Here is a 14,826-nt window from a genome sequence, read left to right as displayed (position 1 = left end):
CTCCCATCCTGCGGCACCCTGACCCCACGCGCCAGTTCATCGTCGAAGTGGATGCTTCCAACACTGGAGTAGGAGCAGTTCTGTCCCAGCGCCAGGGCTTGGCTGAGAAAATGTATCCTTGTGCCTTTTTCTCCCGTAAGCTCACCTCCGCGGAGCGCAACTATGATGTGGGGAACCGTGAGTTATTGGCCATGAAATTGGCTTTAGAGGAGTGGCGGCACTGGCTAGAAGGAGCGCAGGAACCATTCATCATCCTCACAGACCATAGAAACCTTGAGTTCCTCCGTTCGGCCAAACGCTTGAATCCTCGTCAGGCTCGGTGGGCTCTATTCTTTACCAGGTTCCAGTTCACCATCACATATCGACCAGGTTCCAAGAACACTAAGGCCGACGCTCTTTCTCGACAGACCGAGGAGGCAACCCAAACAACGAGTACCGAGAATATCCTTCCCGAGAGTCTACTAATCGCCCCGGTGCAATGGGACATCACCACAGAGATCGAACTATTTAATCAGCAGGAACCTTCACCTACAAATTGCCCCCCGAATCGCCTGTTCGTGCCTGCTTCCCTACGCACTCGCCTCATAGACCAGGTTCACACGGCGCCCAGTTCCGGTCATCCTGGTATCACCGCAACCGTTCACCTGCTCCGCAACCGGTTCTGGTGGCCCACTTTACTCGCAGACACCACCAATCATATCCAAAGCTGTATCAGTTGCAACACTTCCAAGACACCTCGTCAACTACCCGCTGGCCTCCTGACTCCATTGCCCATTCCCCAACGACCATGGTCCCATATCGCCATAGATTTCATCACCGACCTCCCGGAATCCCAGGGTAACACCACCATACTGACCATCGTCGATCGCTTCTCCAAGGCATGCAGACTGGTGGCACTACCCAAACTGCCCACAGCACTCGCCACGGCCGAGATCCTGTGCAACCAGGTATTCCGATTCTACGGTCTGCCTGATGACATCGTGTCAGACCGAGGGCCGCAATTCACCTCTAGAGTTTGGGGAGCTTTTTTCAAACACCTCAATGTAAACGTCAGCCTGTCCTCCGGATATCATCCTCAATCCAATGGGCAGACAGAACGTCTGAACCAGGATATCATTCGGTTCCTACGCACATACTGCCAGCGACAACAAACCGAGTGGAGTCGATATCTGTTCTGGGCAGAGTATGCGCAGAACTCCCTGGTGAAACCCGCCACTGGTTTAACTCCATTTCGGTGCATTCTGGGCTTCCAGCCACCGCTTTTCCCTTGGTCTGGGGAACCCACTGAACTCCCCTCCGTAACCGAATGGCTCCAAAGGAGTGAAGAGGTCTGGGATCAGGCGCATACCCACCTGTTACATGCGGTTCGGCGTCAGGAACGCCACGCCAACCGGCATCGTCGACCAGCCCCTCAGTACCGTCCAGGCCAATGGGTATGGTTGTCCACGAAGGATCTCAAGCTTCGGCTCCCCTGCCGCAAGCTCAGCCCCAGATATGTCGGTCCATTCCAGATCCTGAAACAAGTTACTCCAGTTTCGTTTCGCCTGAAACTTCCCGCTAACTATCGCATCGCTTCCACATTCCATGTTTCCCTGCTGAAACCTGCTGTCCATCCCGAGAGAGAGTCAAGAAATGAACCCACAACACAAAACCCTCCTCCAGTCCTGGTAGACGGCGAGGAAGCGTATCGGGTAAAGGAACTGCTTGATTCCAGGCGCAGAGGTAACGTCCTACAGTACCTAGTCGACTGGGAGGGGTTCGGTCCAGAGGAGCAGTGCTGGATCAAGGCTAAGGACATCTTGGACCCCACGCTCACCGAGGAATTCCACCAAGCACACCCCAGCAAACCTGCTCCCCGACCTCGTGGAAGACCCCGTCGCCGATTACCTTCTCGCGCCAGGAGTCGCTCGCAGGGAGGGGGCTCTGTAACGCAGGAGTTTCCTACATCACCTCCATTACATCCACGCAGGGAACCGTCTCCTGAGTATTAACAACTACAATTCCCATCATGCAGCCTATCTGGATTAAACACACACACCTGTTAACCACTGATTGCCCTCACACCTGTATCCCATTTGCTCTTGTATATAACCAGCTCTCTACCCTCATTCAGTGCGAAGTATTGTATTGCCCTGGCGTTCTTACTGAGCATTATCAACGTGTTTTCTCTTGCTGGTTTAGATCTCGGACTGTTTGTGGATATCCCGATCACTCTCTGGCTACCTTGACCTTGGACTGTCTCCCGGCTTTCGATTATACTCTGGCTCCCTCGATCCTGGACTGTTTACCGTGTTTGATGAATCTCTGCCTGGCCTGGACTTCTACGCCTGTGTATTTGAGTACTCTTTGCCTAGCCCCTTTTACTATTGTCTACTTAAATCAAATAAAAGCTGCAAATGGATCTTACCGACTCTGAGCAATCCTTACAGTATGATTGCCTGATTGAATTTTATAAGAGTACTAATAGTAATTTGTTTTTATTAACATGTTTAGATTGTATAAAATTACTGTGCAGATTTTTTCAAGAACTACTTTTTGCTGCTGATACACTCACTGAGTTTTATAAAAATACATAATACATTTATTTAGGTGTTAACTGTAATCTTACACTGCATAATGATAACTTACAAAGGAATAAATTCATCACAATTATGTATTAAAACTCTAAGTGTTTAGACTGTGAAAGATTGCTGTTACCCTTCCTGTAAGCTCAGCCTCTTGCGAACGCAGTTTCTCCACAATGAAACTAATAAAAACCTTCCTGCGGTCCACCACTACTGATGAGAGACTCGGTGATCTTGGAGTCCAGAAGGGCCAAGGCTCTGGATCTTGATGTATCCAGACAGCACAGTCGTCGTATCCTGTTGCTGTAGTGTAGTGTATCTATATTTTATTAAAATTCAATTGTTCCAGTATTGTTGTGCCAATTCAAAAACTTAAGTGTGGACTCAACTGTCCACAGAAGTGAGGCTTCCATAAATAGGAAATGGCACATTGTTGTACCCTTTGTTGTACCCTGGTGTTTTATTTTCGCATTGAATTGACACCCTGTATTTGTACCCTGTACTGTATTTAAAAAAAAATGTATGGCCTACCTCTTTTGCACCTGCACTCACTCTTGTACAGAATGAATGTTAATATGATTTTAAAGTAAAATAAAGTTTATAATATTTAAATAAAATGTGTTGCCATTTTTAATGTGCCCCTCTGGTTAAACACTGGCCCCCCCTTGGCCCCCCTAGTAAAATTTGTCTAGAGCCGCCACTGCAGATCGTAGTAGCACCTCGGTTCAAGCGGCAGGTGAACTGATCTAAAGCTCTTCTTTAGTAAATAAACTTGAATGAACTATGTTGGAAGATACAGTAGCCTACAACTTGCTGAAATGTATCATGTCTCATGTAATCACTCAATCAGTGCTTCAACTGCGGAAATAGGCCAATAAAACAACTGGAGAACAATAATGTCAAGTAACGCAATATTTACCTCAGAAAAGCCATTTAATGACCACAGCATATAGGTCTCGCTAGAAAACTTAGAGAGGAGTATTTGTGCTAATATATGCACTACATTACATATTATAATTTTACTCGAAGGCCTATCATAAAAATATTATAACGTTATTATTTATGTTTACAGCATTAGTGAGAGATTTTACTTTAAGAAAAATGAACATGTAGCTATATACAGTACCTGCTATTTATCCACATTAATTGATGTAAACATTGTTACATGTTCAGGGCTTGCAAAATTTCAAAATCGCTGGTAGCCCTTCGGGCAGGCACTCTTCAGATTTTGGTAGCCCGAAATGAATTTTACTAGCCCAAATTAAAAGAGAATTTTTATTGTAGAAAATTGGTCAATTGAGTCCAAACATCAATCAAAACCTTTTTTAAAACACAAATATCAACAATCAGATATAAAATAATCAAATTAGAATCATCAATACAAATGTCTGGTTCTAACTGAACTGAAATTTATGAACAGTATGGAACATGAATCAGTCTGTGTCAGATTCTGAATCGGAGATCTCCACTGAAGTAACAGAGAAAATGCCACTTGATGTTGAGGGCATAGCATCTCCATCAGCTTTCTCCTCCTGTGCATCAATTTCCAATTCTCTGCTCTTTTTTTGCTGGGGTTTTATGTTTCAGGTGTCTTGAACCAATTCCAGAAACCATCCAGGAACTAACTGCCTTGTCGGGGCAAAAAGATTCAACCTCTTCCCCGTTTATGGAGAGTTGCATGAGATCATTCAGTGTTTCAGACTTTAGAGAAGTACGATATGATGTTTTCACTCGGTTCATGCAGGAAAATCCTCTCTCACAGATAGCTGTCGATGGACTTAGTGTCAGCATTAATTTCACCAACAACAAGATATGAGAGAGGTGTTCTGGATTCTCAGCGAGGAGATCTTTGTACAAGCAATCTTGCTTGATTCCCCGGTGCTCTGAAAGCCACATTTTTAGATCCATCCATTCCTGTGGAATTTTCTCCTTCTCTTCCTCATCTAGCAAACTGGCAAAATGTTTGACTAGATAATCCACCTTTTCGTCCCCATAATTTGCCAGCTCTTCTCTGGAGTGGGGGAGAGTAGAAGGGTCAAAAACTTTGAAACAAGACAGAGGTTCTTCAGACAGATTTTTAAATCTGCTGTCCATGTACTTTACTGTGTTGTCAATAATCCTCTGAAACTCAGCACCAATGGTGTCTTTGTCTGAGCCCTCACCTCTTCTAGCAGGTCGCTGGCTTTTTGTGAGGTCAGTTCCACAGTAGCACATGCTACCATCATCTTTCACTGTGAACTTTGTGTCCAAGGATTTCTGGTATTCTCCCGGTTTTGTTTTCAGGCTGAGTAAACGTGATGTGGTGCTCTCAACCAACTGACTGGTTCGCGTGATGTATAAGTTGTCATGTTGGAAACCAGTACTGCACATGGATAATATGTTGCTGTAGTCCAACATGAAATGTAGGAAACGAACAAATTTCTCAGTCTTCATCTCCTGCACCACGCCCTTTGCTTTGGCAGCATCCTCTGACTTAATATCACTTCCTCCTGCCATATTCTCCATATGCACAACAGTGGGAGTGTAATTTTTTTCAACAGCCTTCAGACATCTTAGCCTCCTTGGGAGCCACCTAGTGCTTTTCTGCCCACTGAAATGTGCCACTTTCTCATTAAGCAGTTCACTTATTTCAGCCAGGTCTCTTCGCTTCTTTGGGGAATAGTAGTACATCTTAAAGATGGTTTTCAGTATATCCTCAAACTTTACCAGGTACTCACAGCCTTTCACACTATCCAGCACGGCTAGCTCTAATTTGTGTGCTACACAGTGGATTGTTATGATGTGGGGTATCCTCTGTTTCAGTCTCCCAGCTACACCTGTTTTCGCACCCATCATCACTGCAGCTCCATCAAAGTTTGCACACACTACTTTCTTCTTCCATGTGTCTTCCCTGATACCCATGGTGTTCACTGCCTCGTCAATAGCTTCTAAAACACCTGCAGCATTTGAGCTCTTGACTGGCTGACATTTGATCATGTATGTGGATATGTCACCATTGTCTTTCACATACCTGACTTGAACCAACTCCTGTTCTATGATACCAGTGTCTGTACTGCCATCTGCAAGAATTAAGAATTTGCTATCTTGAATTTCCTTTTCAATCTGGTCTCTTGAGGTTTGTGCTATTGCTCCAATAAACTCTCTGCAAGCATGGTCATTGTGGTAAGTGGAACCAAGGTCTAGGCCATTTGCCGTTTGAAGTTTGCAAAGAGTGCTAAATTTGGCCAATGGTAATTCATTTTTTGCAACATAGTATGCTGTTCTGAAAAGTTTTTTCAGGACTTCTTGTTGTGCTTGGCTCATTTTTAGTATGTTTTTTGCAATTGGCGTTCTTTCTGGGAAAGACACTGCAGACTGGGCACCAATGCACTTTTTGTGATGCAGGGATTTGTCATGGGTTCTGATGGGGTCTTTCCTAAAAATTACTGGTTCCAGTGACAAAAACATTGACGACAAACTCGACAGAACATTGTGTCGTTTACCTTGTCATGTTCCAGCCACAGAAATTCTTTTGTCCATGACATCAAAAAGCTGCGCTTTCTTTTTGCCTCATAGTCAGATTTTTCTGAACTCTTCCGCTTTGCTGTATGTTTTTCTTTGTCTGTCTCTTCATCCTGACCTGTTTCTTTGGGCCGAGTAGAACTGAAATACTGCCGTAAATCCATGCTCCTCTTAACATCGTCACACGCACACACGATGTTCGAAATGTTCTCAAGTGCGCACGCAATCTCTGTCGCTTAGCAACAATAAATTGACAACAATAAAGGGGTGGAAGCACCAGTTGTCTTTTCCAAACGCTCAGAACTTGCAGTTGGATGCCGGATGGGATGGAGAAATAATTACTCTTTGAAGCTTTATGTTTCTCTGTTTTGGTACAAGATTCTAAGCATCGGGAGTTTTGAAAACAGTGTCACCTTGTGGCAGGTAAAATGTAACGTAAAGCAGCCATAAACCAGAGCGCGAAGCTCTGTTTTAAATCCTGACAGCGCTAAAAGTGTTAATTTTCTGAAAAATTCACATATTGAAGTGTAGCAGTACATAACTAATAATAATACCAGACTTTTTTGAGGCAAGAAAATGGTGCTCTAATTATTTTATGCTGTTTATATAGCAGAATGTTCTGAATGATGGTCCAGTCATTTTATTCACGCAGCGCTTTTTACAATACAGGTTGTTTTGTTTCAAAGCAGCTTTACAGTGACACGCAAACTAAATCATTCGTGTGAAAGTGGAGCTTTAAGTTTTATTGATCATGTGTTTCTCTTAAAACAGGCATGGAGATTCTTGAGAAATTGCTCTGCGAGTAAATCAGCATGATCAAAATCTTACGCGGTTATATTTTGCTTTAACTCCATAGATTTTTGTCATACAGGCAAGTGTTAAACAGCATTTAAAACTGTTAAATGTCTTCTTTTATTTGTGTATATTCATAATAAAAACAGAATGTTATGTTTTTTGTAAAATAAAGAAAATAAACATGATGCGCATTCTGCCGTCTCACTTTAGTTCATTCTGAAACGCGACAGAAAATGATCTTTCACATGTCTCAACTCTACACAGTCTACCCTAACTCAGCGGATGCTTGCCACACTGGCATAAGACGTCTTTATTTTTAAATTATGTTAATTATATAAAAAACAAATATTCTGTTTAATCCGTATGAAAGCAACGAGAGGTAATTACAGTTTCTCAAGCGCGTCCTCATAATGTGACCACACCCACGCGCGCACGATCTGTTCAAAAGCAAAATATCCTAGTGAAGAAACCTTGAGGTTTTTATCGAGTTTGGAAGACAATAACTAGTCAATAATGTGAATAAAAGGAGGAATTTGATTTCACTATTTCAGATAGCCCGTCGGGCCGGCCGGTTATGCATTTTGGTAGCCTGACTGGATAACACAATAGCCCCGGGACGTCGGGCAGGCGATTTTGCGAGCCCTGATGTTGTTACTAAACTTTATGAAATTCTGTTTGGTCAGCAAATGTTTTAAGAATCACAATACACTTATTACAATCCTTACTAATGATATGTATTCATAGGCTGCCTGCTGAACATGGGATTGAGCTCTTATACACTCACCTAAAGGATTATTAGGAACACCTGTTCAATTTCTCATTAATGCAATTCATCTAATCAACCAATCACATGGCAGTTGCTTCAATGCATTTAGGGGTGTGGTCCTGGTCAAGACAATGAGGTCTGTGTATTTCACAATCTGCTCAGTTACTGGGATTTTCACGCACAACCATTTCTAGGGTTTACAAAGAATGGTGCGAAAAGGGAAAAACATCCAGTATGCGGCAGTCCTGTGGGCGAAAATGCCTTGTTGATGCTAGAGGTCAGAGGAGAACGGGCCGACTGATTCAAGCTGATAGAAGAGCAACTTTGACTGAAATAACCACTCGTTACAACCGAGGTATGCAGCAAAGCATTTGTGAAGCCACAACACGCACAACCTTGAGGAAAAAGAGGCTACAATTTGCACGAGCTCACCAAAATTGGACAGTTGAAGACTGGAAAAATGTTGCCTGGTCTGATGAGTCTCGATTTCTGTTGAGACATTCAGATGGTAGAGTCAGAATTTGGCGTAAACAGAATGAGAACATGGATCCATCATGCCTTGTTACCACTGTGCAGGCTGGTGGTGGTGGTGTAATGGTGTGGGGGATGTTTTCTTGGCACACTTTAGGCCCCTTAGTGCCAATTGGGCATCGTTTAAATGCCACGGCCTACCTGAGCATTGTTTCTGACCATGTTCATCCCTTTATGACCACCATGTACCCATCCTCTGATGGCTACTTCCAGGAGGATAATGCACCATGTCACAAATCTCGAATCATTTCAAATTGGTTTCTTGAACATGACAATGAGTTCACTGTACTAAAATGGCCCCCACACTCACCAGATCTCAACCCAATAGAGCATCTTTGGGATGTGGTGGAACGGGAGCTTCGTGCCCTGGATGTGCATCCCACAAATCTCCATCAACTGCAAGATGATATCCTATCAATATGGGCCAACATTTCTAAAGAATGCTTTCAGCACCTTGTTGAATCAATGCCACGTAGAATTAAGGCAGTTCTGAAGGCGAAAGGGGGTCAAACACAGTATTAGTATGGTGTTCCTAATAATCCTTTAGGTGAGTGTATTTCTGAACTCTCAAACTTTTCTTGCCCCCGGATCTAGAAGAACTGAGGTCCACCCCTCATAGTCGCACGAAATCCTGTGGATGGTTTTGACGTCACTAGTCTAGTGGTGATAGGTATTACAATCTGATCGAACCAGTGGTTTCGAGTGCTGTGGCTATTAAAACACACTTAATACACACTCTGCTTAATTGCCTTTTTTATTTGAAGGTGCATCTTTTACAGTCGTTCAAACAACTGTAGAGTGAAGTGTGTGCGCTTTTACTTTTTACAGTTCAAATTTTAAATAATAACTATGCTAAAACATATTCTCTAGGCCCATTTTGTGGATCATTTATAATTATGCAAATGAGGCAAATAAAAAATTAGGCAATGTTTAAAAATGTAGTCTCACTTTTAACTTAGGGAAAATGGGCAGTTATACTGCTCCAAGACACGATGGTTGAGATCCAAACGCAGCTTTATTTAAGGGGTAATCCAAAGAACAGGCAAGGTCAAACACAGGCAGGCAGTCCGTACAATCAAATAAACAAAAAAAAAAAAAAAAACAGGCAGGGGTCAGAGGCAAGAGAGTAATCCACAGAACAGGCAAGAAATCCAAAAACCAAGAAACCAGGGAAAATGCTCAGAGATGTAGTGTGACACAAACAAAACTTCGCAGTGAGTGAAGGATAGGGATGGCTGACGCGAAACAGTCGTTCCGAAGCTTTGCGAAATCCCGAAGAACAGATGTTTTGAAACACTGATCCGAAGCGTGATTCAAAACACCCATGTCATGTGACTATGGCCAAATGAAGCCTCGAAGTGTTTCATCAGGTGTGGTCCGCCGAATCAGCGTTTGATTGACACGGTCAGGAACAGACCACACAATCGCACATCTGTATAAAAGTGAAATTAACGCATATTTACCTTGTGGGTTTTTGTGAGAGGAGTTTGATTTTGAGATAGCGTATTTTTGGTGATATAGTGATATTAATAGTGCGATTTGTTTAGTTATATTTAGGCTTACATTTAAATTTACACATTGACTGATAGGCTAGAGACAGACAGAGTAGGCTATACATATAGTGACACATTAATAGATGCACAGATAGAAATATATATACACTCACCTAAAGGATTATTAGGAACACCTGTTCAATTTCTCATTAATGCAATTATCTAATCAACCAATCACATGACAGTTGCTTCAATGCATTTAGGGGTGTGGTCCTGGTCAAGACAATCTCCTGAACTCCAAACTGAATGTCAGAATGGGAAAGAAAGGTGATTTAAGCAATTTTGAGCGTGGCATGGTTGTTGGTGCCAGACGGGCCGGTCTGAGTATTTCACAGTCTGCTCAGTTACTTGGATTTTCACGCACAACCATTTCTAGGGTTTACAAAGAATGGTGTGAAAAGGGAAAAACATCCAGTATGCGGCAGTCCTGTGGGCGAAAATGCCTTGTTGATGCTAGAGGTCAGAGGAGAATGGGCCGACTGATTCAAGCTGATAGAAGAGCAACTTTGACTGAAATAACCACTCGTTACAACCGAGGTATGCAGCAAAGCATTTGTGAAGCCACAACACGCACAACCTTGAGGCGGATGGGCTACAACAGCAGAAGACACCACCGGGTACCACTCATCTCCACTACAAATAGGAAAAAGAGGCTACAATTTGCACGAGCTCACCAAAATTGGACAGTTGAAGACTGGAAAAATGTTTCCTGGTCTGATGAGTCTCGATTTCTGTTGAGACATTCAGATGGTAGAGTCAGAATTTGGCGTAAACAGAATGAGAACATGGATCCATCATGCCTTGTTACCACTGTGCAGGCTGGTGGTGGTGGTGTAATGGTGTGGGGGATGTTTTCTTGGCACACTTTAGGCCCCTTAGTGCCAATTGGGCATCGTTTAAATGCCACGGCCTACCTGAGCATTGTTTCTGACCATGTCCATCCCTTTATGACCACCATGTACCCATCCTCTGATGGCTATTTCCAGCAGGATAATGCACCATGTCACAAAGCTCGAATCATTTCAAATTGGTTTCTTGAACATGACAATGAGTTCACTGTACTAAAATGGCCCCCACAGTCACCAGATCTCAACCCAATAGAGCATCTTTGGGATGTGGTGGAACGGGAGCTTCGTGCCCTGGATGTGCATCCCACAAATCTCCATCAACTGCAAGATGCTATCCTATCAATATGGGCCAACATTTCTAAAGAATGCTTTCAGCACCTTGTTGAATCAATGCCACGTAGAATTAAGGCAGTTCTGAAGGCGAAAGGGGGTCAAACACAGTATTAGTATGGTGTTCCTAATAATCCTTTAGGTGAGTGTATTTCTGAACTCTCAAACTTTTCTTTCTTTCTTTTAATGCTGTTTTCATTTTCATTCAGAGCCACAAATGTCAACATCAGACCCATCATCATCAACATCAACACAGGACAGTTTATGGGAACATTTTTTGGTAATCGTATCCGTGAAACCCAGATGATACACAATGCTACAGCTGATACCACAGTGGAAGTGAAAAAATACCTCAACGATGTGTTTTTGCCCATAACTCATGATCCCCTAACTTACTGGAATGAGAGAACAGTAATCTTTCCTCATTTCTATGTCCTTGCAAAAAAAAAAAAATTTGCATGCCAGCAACAATTGTCCCTTGTGAGAGGATTTTTTTCAAAGGCTGGAGAAATTATCTGTAAAAAGTCCTTCCACAGCAGAGAAATTAATATTTTTGAATAAAAATCTATAAAAAAGTAAGACATTGTGGCTTGATTTCTTTTATTAATATTCATTTTTCATGACCGGTTGAACACGAGTTAATAGATATCAATCAATCAACAAAGTGTCCTGTGCTCACCACACACCGGCTATAGGTGGAGAGGAGAGATTTGGCTGGGGTGATGTGTGGCTAATTTACACAGAAGAGACTTTGTTGCTCAGCACATGAAAATAAACTACTTACCGTGATCTCAGACTGTGCTTAAAGGGGACATATCATGCTAAATGCACTTTTTTAGCCCTTAAATGCATTTTGTTGTATATTTGGAGTGTTTAGAAGTACAGAAAAGATGAAATTATTCTCTTCAGGTGCTTCGTTGATATCTTTATATTCTGTTTTGGTCATATTTTTCAACCGGTTCAGATTTTTCTGTTATCTATGACGATTTTTGAACTATAACGTCACAGTATTTGCAGCGGAACTGCCAAATATGGACATTGACTTCCGGCCCAACACTTCGAGCAATCCGCCATTATTATTTCTCGCTGCTATTTTGTAGTCCAAGCTAAAAGGTGCAGAAGTTATGGGAGGGTAAGTTAAAATGTTCGGTTGTTGGATGTAGTAACCCACACGCTTCATTACACGGTCTAATATAGATGAACTGCCGCGCATGTTTGACTGAAAGAACGAAAAGAGACCCAGTCGCGCGCGCGCTCGCACTCTCTCTCGGAGCCCGGCGAAAGTGTAAACAAGACTTCACCGTCTCCAAACTAGACGCTGTCTTGCTCTCACTCCCTCGCACATATTAATCAAAATAAATCGACACAGTGGTAAAAGGTCGGAAGACCAAAGTTTCATGTGTAAATACAGTAACACACCATTGCGATGCATCCATATGAAGACGTTGTTCTGCAGGTTCGTCGTCTTCATTTTCATCTCGCTCCGGCTCCGACTCTGGCTCGAACATGTAAGGCTGGCTGGACAAGTCTTCCGTTGTTGACATTTTGTTAATAACGTGTGAATAAAAAGTTTCTGTGCCGCTAGATAATCCTTTCTCTGCTATCAGACTACAAAAAAGAAAAGGGGCCTGTGGAGCTATAATAATGAGGAATTCAGACCCAAGAATTGCAGTTCCGCTTTATATAGACTACAAATGTATGATTTATATGTAAAAAGGAACAATTTAAAAGCATGATATGTCTCCTTTAAGTGGTTTCTCCACTGCATGGATCTTCATGTGTAGATTCAGGTGTGTTTTAAAAGAGAAACTCTTCCCGCACTGATCACACGTGTGCAGCTTCTCTCTGCTGTGGATCCTCTCATGTGTTTTCAGATTTGCTGATCGACTGAATCTCTTGTCACAGTGTGAACACTTGTAAGGTTTCTCTCCAGTGTGGATCCTCTCATGTGTTTTCAGATTTGATGACTGACTGAATCTCTTGTCACAGTGTGAACACTTGTAAGGTTTTTCTCCAGTGTGGATCCTCTCATGTGATCTCAAATCTTCTGACACACTGAATCTCTTGTCACAGTGTGAACACATGTAAGGTTTTTCTCCAGTGTGAATTCTCTGGTGCCGTTTTAACTTGTCTGCTGTAATAAAAGTCTTCTCACACTCAAAGCACATGTACTCTCTCACACCAGTGTGGATTTTCTGATGTTCATGTAAATATTTCAGCAGTGAAAAACTCTTTCCACACACAGAACATGAATGCGGCTTCTCCTTCATATGAACTGTCAGGTGTGACTTCAGTTGTGATGCACTAAGAAATGTTTTGCCACACTGATCACACGAGAACGGCTTCTCTCCGGTGTGGATCCTTATGTGAACACTAAGGTGTGATGATTGACCGAAACTCTTCCCACATTGATCACATGTGAACGGCTTCTCTCCGGTGTGAATTCTCATGTGATACTCAAGACTTTGTTTGGTTGTGAAACTGTTTCCACACTGAGTGCACTCTGTTCCCACTCTTGTTTTCTTGAAAAAAATATTTTTAGTCTTTGAGCGACTCAAAGGTTTTTCTCCAGGTTTGACATGATGTTCCTCCTCCACTTCACTCAGTTCTTCACCCTCCTCGCTCTCTTCCATCGGGTCTGACAGGAAAGAAACAAATATTACACCGCTCTACAGTAATTTGAAAGTGATTGCAGTATCAGTTTTGGCCACAATCTTACATACGGTTCCTTTAACATTAAAATACACAATACTGCCATTTTCGACTTCCATTCATGCGCATGTGAAAGTGGGACATCAGAAACATATGATATATTGATATTTATTTTACTAAAACCGTTTTAATTATTAATGGCCGTTCACACTAAACTTTTCCTTGCACTGACTTCCATTCATGCGCATGTGAAAGTGGGACACCAGAAACACAAGCTCAAGCGAATAACCCTGTGAGAAATAACAAGCGTTCAGCATTCAAGTGGAGTGGATTGTTTATTTTTTTATTTTTGAATTATTATTATTTGTTATATGTTGAACTTATATGTTATTATTATATGTTACATTTATTTCCGTCATTTCACGGCTCTTGCAGTGTCTGTAGAAACTTCACAAGCTCAAAGTGTAGAGTGGCCATAACTTTAACTGGCTTTAAATTAACTATTTTATTAGCTTTATCTGTGTCCTACATGTTTCACACAACCCTGTTACTCCTGACATGATTTTCCTCATTTTAAAAACAGAGCATTTCTTAAAACTGTGACACACAGGAAGTGACATCATCTGGGCTCTTTCTACTGCATGATGGGAAGACAAGAAAATAATCTCAATCCATTGTCTCAGTTTTTACACAAACTGTAGCATTGACTGTATTCATCAACCCTGTTACCAAAGTCACTGTAAGAAGAAACTCTATAACTATGAATAACTTATATGATATTTTACAAATGCAACTTTATCAGTAACTTGTTGTTTACTGACTATTCCTAAAAATATATATTTTGAAAACTATGTTGAAAATGTCTAAACTTCTGGAAACATTGTTGCTACTTGAGAACCAGATATAAAATAAATGTAAAATAAAATAGTTAAAACAGTATTTAGCCTGATCTGATGTTGACAATCAATATAAAAATGTCTCAAACCTCCCTTTACTGACCATTTGTTGAAGAAAACCCAGAACATTCTGTACCGTTTCATAGTTGAACTGTTTATCTAAATGTGATGAAGTGCTTGAATGTTTCTAACATGAATGTTCTTCAGCATCATGAATGAATGAAGAATAAACACCAACCTCTTTGTTCTTCAGGATCTTCAGTGTGTTTCATTCTGCAGGGTTCTGGATCACTCATGTTCTCTCTGTCCTCTTTAATAAACTCAGTCTTTGCAGATTTCAGCTCTTCCTGATGCTCTGATGCTCGTCTTCACTTGTTTTCCAGCATTTAT

Source organism: Rutilus rutilus (genome assembly GCF_951802725.1).
Source record: "Rutilus rutilus genome assembly, chromosome: 1".
Taxonomy (NCBI): Eukaryota; Metazoa; Chordata; class Actinopteri; order Cypriniformes; family Leuciscidae; genus Rutilus; species Rutilus rutilus.
This window is presented reverse-complemented; position numbering follows the sequence as displayed.